This window comes from Microtus ochrogaster, chromosome 7 (assembly GCF_000317375.1).
Source record: "Microtus ochrogaster isolate Prairie Vole_2 chromosome 7, MicOch1.0, whole genome shotgun sequence".
Lineage (NCBI taxonomy): Eukaryota > Metazoa > Chordata > Mammalia > Rodentia > Cricetidae > Microtus > Microtus ochrogaster.
Window position 1 is genome coordinate 33,024,407 of NC_022014.1, and position 6,000 is coordinate 33,030,406.

The 6,000-nt window shown below is 39.3% G+C and overlaps 1 protein-coding gene across 9 annotated transcripts in view; it reads left to right on the forward strand.

Annotated features, from left to right (window-relative positions):
* Map2k4 (mitogen-activated protein kinase kinase 4) overlaps positions 1 to 6,000 on the forward strand; it is a 94,504-nt gene that overhangs the window by 79,464 nt on the left and 9,040 nt on the right. The gene's annotated exons all lie outside the window — the stretch shown is intronic.

Consider the following 6,000-nt stretch of genomic DNA (forward strand, 5'->3'; position numbering starts at 1 on the left):
GAGACCTCACCTCTTAAAGGCCCTTTGTCTAAATGATTGACTGTCTTGCTACTGACACCTTGGGAACCAATCCTCTAGCACCACAACACTTAGGAACAAAACATTCTCAAACATTAGCACTATGTTATGTTCCTTAAGAAGTCCTTTCGATTCATGCAAGTCTTAAAGATGTAACTGTGGCCCAGATACAGCAAACAATTCTGAATTCATCTAACTTTTAACAAAAGACACAGTCTCTGTTCTTGTGTTGAAATGTCCTGAGACCCCAGCAAGAAAAGGAGTGTAAGGCCTCACTGTTCTTCCTGACTTTATCCAACTCTGGGACAGCTTTATCCTACAGTCCTATCCTATCTTACAACTTTATCCTACAGGCCAGCTGAACTCTGCAGCTCTGATGTTGACTGGATCAAATGAAATAGTCCTATCAATTGGTTTACAGAGGCCGACATACATGGACAAGAACATTTATTTTGAAAGCCTGGAGGTGGCTTGACTCTTCTTGATATAATGTTGCATGTCAGAAATGCCTTTTGCTTATGTTTTTGAGACAAGGTTTTATGAAACCCAGGCTGGCTCCAAATTTGGGATCTTCCTGCTTCCATCTTCATTTTACAAGTACTGGAATTAGCAGAAATGCCTTTGTAGTGGACTTTTACAGTTGTTCCTCAGTCAGAGAAGCTGGAATTACTCTTTAACTTGTTGAATATTAAAAAGATCTGAAATAAAGAATTTTTGCATAATGTTTTATATGGAAATTGTTAACAGTTTACCAAGTTCTCTGCCCCCACATAAGTATGTGAATGCGTGTGTGTGTGTGTGTGTATGTTGTGCACTTGCATGTTTGCTGAATCGTTTTATTCTAAACACTTGATTGTCCCTCTTATGATATGTATACTCTTTTACATGACCACAATAACATTAACATAAAATAGTCAAGGATTTTGTTTTATTACATAGGCAATACTACATTTTCTAAATGTCTAAGAAGCACATGTCTTAGAATGATGCCTCATTTCCTGGTTTTGCATTCTTTATTTTAGTCTGAGCTGGCCTGGACCATTTTTTTTTCTTCCTCCATGGGATTGGCCTTTTTGGAAGTAGCTTTAGAACCTTACATTCTTCATGATTCTGATTCCCCCAGGTTTAGACCCTAGATTGTTTTAGGACGCCACCTTCATAGATATTGTCTGCTTTATATTGCACCGTATAACAAAGCACATCATATTGGCTACTTATAACACTTCAAAGACAGTGGGAACCATTTCAAAATCATGTCCTCTCTCCTTGGTTTCTTTTATCTTATTTTGAACACCCCTGATGGTCTAATTTCCAGAATATTCCTCATCCTTCTAACCCAATACAGTGACTTCAGGGGCTGGAGAGATGACTCAGAGGTTAAGAGCATCTGTTGCCATAACCAGAGGGCCAAAGTTTCATTTAAATTTAATTTCTAGCTCCTATGTTGAGTGGCTTACAGCTTCAGCACTATGGGATTGGATACCTTGATCTCTGTGAGCACCTCCCACACAAGGCGTATGCACACAGACATGCACATACACATTGATACAAAATACATGAACAAAAGTCATCTCAACTTCCTTTGTACATTTTTTTCTTCTTGTGTTATAGAAGCCTTTCCATCCAGTGTATAAAATGGTGATAGATCATTGGCTAAGGAAAGGATCGACTTTAAAGGGGTACTTTCTGAAATGTGTTGTTATTAAAGGTTTTCTCTGTTCTGTCAGTGTTTACATCATAAATTACATGGCCCTATTATTTGATTTATAGTGTATCTGTTATATCTTCTTTAAGGGTACACTATTCATTTAGATATTTTTGTTCTCTTAGTAGTGTTCATAGTTTTTATTATGGAATCATTTAAAATTGATTTCTAGAGAATTCATTGGTTTGGCCAGTAGTGGCACATACACTTAATCCCAGTGTTGAGGACGCAGTGGCAGAGTCAGGTAAATCTCTGTGAATTTGAGGGCAGCATGGGCTACATAGTAAGCTCCAGGACAGCATGGTGAGACCCTGTCTCAAAAAAAAAAAAAAAAAAGGAATTCATGGGTTTGGATACTATTACTGAAAATGGAATGAAACTTTTTTTTTAACACTTTACTCTTACTATGTGGAAGTACCAATAGTTGGCTTCTGTGGGCATGTTGGCATTGCCTTGGTGACCTTGCTAGTTTAGCACCACCGGTAGTTTTAATAGGAATTTTCTGTGTAGAGAGAATTGTAGACATTTAAATGTCTCTGAATAAAGTACCACCCTCTACCTTGCTGATTGTCCTAGCTGGAGCCCAGTGCTGAAATAGCAGGGGTGAACATCTCCATTAGAAAGTGTTGTTTCTGGAATTAACTCTAGGTTGCTTTCTATTTCTTTGATGAAATGAGTGCTTTTATCCATTCTTAATAAGCTAAAACTTGTTGCTATTTTTGCCATTATTATTGGGCTTGAATTTGAGTTTTATCAGAAGCTAAACTTACTGATCATACAGATTTCCCCATTATATAAATATGTATTCTATTCATGTTACATGTATAAGGTTTATATGTATTTCTGAGACAGAGCACACTGGTTCTAATGCATTAGCTCTTTAGTAGTTGGGTTAGAGTTACTCATGTTGCTAGTGAGTTCTGTGCCTTTGTGTATGGGGACATTGTCTTGCACTGTCTGTCAGGTTTTTCTAAGAGCTTTTAGTGACCTTGTGGAATGAGTTGGGAACCATTTTTTTTTCTTTTTTTTTTCTTTTGGGGGGGGGGCGTCTTTTGAAATAAAATTGTATAAGATGGCTGGTATTTCTTCCTTGCAGGCTTGAAAGGGTTCAGTGAACCCATCTTAATGTGAGTCTGTTTCTGGGAAGGTGGGTTTTGTTCATTGTTTCTCCTTTTTTCTTTTAAGACAGGGTCTTTCACTGTAACCCAGACTATTGTGGTACCTGCTGTACAACCAAGCTTGCCTTGGTAACCCTTCTGCCTTAGCCTTCCCAGTACTGAGATTATAAGTGTGAGCCATGACATCCAGCTTATGGGAAGGTTTTTAATGACAAATTCATTAAGAAAATACATACTTCTGTGGTTATTTGTATTTCTTTATTGTCTTGATAGGTTTTCTTTTTCCCTTTAAAAATGCATTTTTATTATTTCTTTTAGAACTTCATAGTGCTTTGGGTCATATTCACCTCTCTTTCCCCCGGTCCTCTTGGACCCTCTCTCTCACCCCCTCTAAACTTCAGATTTATTTTTTCCTTAAATGGCTCTTTAGATCCAATTTGTGCAGTCATCCACCCACTGGAGTGTGCCTGACGTATCAGGGGCCACACCCTTCAAAAACCTGCCCTTCTCTCCTCTAGCAGCCACAGCTGTCACCAGCTCCTCAGTTACATATGAAGACTTACTTAATATGGCACCTCTCCTAACCCTGTATTGGTGGATTTCATTTGTTGCTTTCCAGGAATTCCCAGGCTTCATTCTTACTTGGAAATCTTAAGCTTTTTTGTTCTTTTAGTCTGCTTAGCTCTGACCCTCAGTGTATGATTCTGCTATTGGCCCAAGAAGTGCTGTGGCTTTGTTGACTTCTTTTTTTTTTTTTTCTATTTCCATTCAAAAATTTACACTTCCTCCCCTCCTCCCATTCCCCTTCTCCCCTACACACCCTCCTGCCTCCCCCACCTTCCTTAAGAGAGGGCAGGGTATCCTGCCCTGTGGGAAGTCCAAGCCCCCCCCCCCACACACATCCAGGCCTAGGAAGCTTTGCATCCAAATAGACTAGGGTCCTGAAAAGCCAGTACATGCAGTTAGAAACAGGTCCAGTGCCATTGGCAGCCATATTCAGAGAGTACTGTTTGATCACATGCTCGTTCAGTCCAGGTCCAGCTGGATTTGGTGAGCTCCCATTAGATCAGGCACACTGTCTCAGTGGGTGGACCAACCCTGCGGTCCTGACTTCCTTGCTCATCTTCTCCCTCCTTCTGCTCTTCAACTGGACCTTGGGAGCTCAGTTCGTTGCTCTGATGAGGGTCTCTGTCTCTATCTCCATCCGTCGCTGGATGAAGATTCTATGGTGATATTTGAGATAATCATCAGTGTGATAGTGGGGCAAGGCTAGTTCAGGCACCCTCTCCTCTGCTGCTGAAGGACCTAGCTGGGGACATCCCCGTGGACACCTGGGATCCCCTCTAGAGCCAAGTCTCTTGCCAACCCTAAGATGGCTCCCTTAATGTAGATATCTTCTTCCCTGCTCCTAAGTTCCTATTTCATTCAACTCACTGTCTTTGTTACTTCCTGGTGCTCAGTTCCTTAGGTCTAATTTCTTTTTGTGGTTATTGTTGTTGTTGTGTTTGTTTGATGTTTGGTTTTCTAGTTCCTTCGTCTGTACAGCTGGGCTATGATCTGAGACGTCTTCTCCATTATTTGCTTTAAGTAGACGATTTCCCTCTGAGTAAGACTTAGCCACATGCAAGGCATGCTAAACTGGAATCTCATTTTTATGTTGTTTAAAATAGATTTTACTACTTCTTGAGACTCTTGATCCACGTATTACTTAGTATGTTTCTTTTCCACTGAAAATATTTGGTGATATTCAAAGATAGGGTTAGGGTTTAAAGATAGTCATGATTTCTATTTTATCTCATCATCTCAGAAAGTGCTATGCATTGTTGCCATTCTATGTAAGAAGGTGTGTGTCATGCCTCAGAACATCAGGTCTGTATAGTGTGGATTAGTGATCCTGGGACAGTGTTTTCTCCTGTGGTTGAATCAGTGTTTTTATGTAGTATGTATCATTTTCAGTAAAATAAGATTTATAACAAAAAATTTAGATAGCTTTCAATGAATATTGGTGCAGCACAATACTTGTTTTCAAATTAAAATGTATACATCTCTAAATTAGTGGTATAGTACAACTATTACACTTTTGGGATGCTTCTTTTAGTAACAGTTACTGTCAGTCTCCAGGAACAACCCATTGTTAACTTCAAGCCACTGAAATACTCTCTTGCTGTTCCTCTACATCCACTGACACACTTTATAAAAATGGTACCTAATTTCAAGGAAATATAAAATGTTCCCTTTATGGACATTGCCAACAGTTTTTGTTTGTTTGTTTTGCTGTTCATAAGATGATATATTACATCTTATTTTCTTACATGAATATAAAGGTAATTCAAGTAATAAATTATTATTGCTATTTAATTCTTATTGAGGAGAATTAAAGGGTGGGACGTATAGTGACGACAGTTCCTACTGTGCCTTTTTTTTTTGTTTCAAGTATCTTTTGGTCATTCTTACTATTGAGCAAAGGCTGACAGAATCCTCCTGCTCCTTCCTATTTACCAACATTTACCTCAGCTTTGCCAGTCAGTGCCTTGATTATTTAGGGGAGAAAGTCAGAAAGACCATAATATAGTCCCCATGTTAGTTAGGGTTACTATTGCTATGATGAAACACTGTGATCAAAAACAAGTAAGTGAGGAAAGGTTTATTCACTTCCACTGTTCATCATCTAAGGAAGTCAGGGCAGGAACTCAAATAGGGCTAGAACCTGGAGGCAGGAGCTGATGCAGAGGCCGTGGAGGGGTGCTGCTTACTGACTTGGCCCTCATGGCTTGCTCAGCATGCTTTTTTATGGAACCAGGATCACTAGCCCAAGGATGGCACCACCCACAATGGGCTGTCCCTCCCCCCATCCCCCACATTACTAATTAAGAAAATGCCTTATAGCCAGATCTTATGGAGGCATTTTTTCTTTTTTTTTATTTTTATTTTTTATTTTTTTAAATATTTATTTATTAATTAATTTATTTATTATGTATACAATATTCTGTCTGTATGCCTGAAGGCCAGAAGAGGGCACCAGACCTCTTTACAGATGGTTGTGAGCCACCATGTGGTTGCTGGGAATTGGACTCAGGACCTTTGGAAGAGCAGGCAATGCTCTTAATCACTGAGCCATCTCTCCAGCCCGAATTTTTGTCTTTATGAAAGAACAAATTT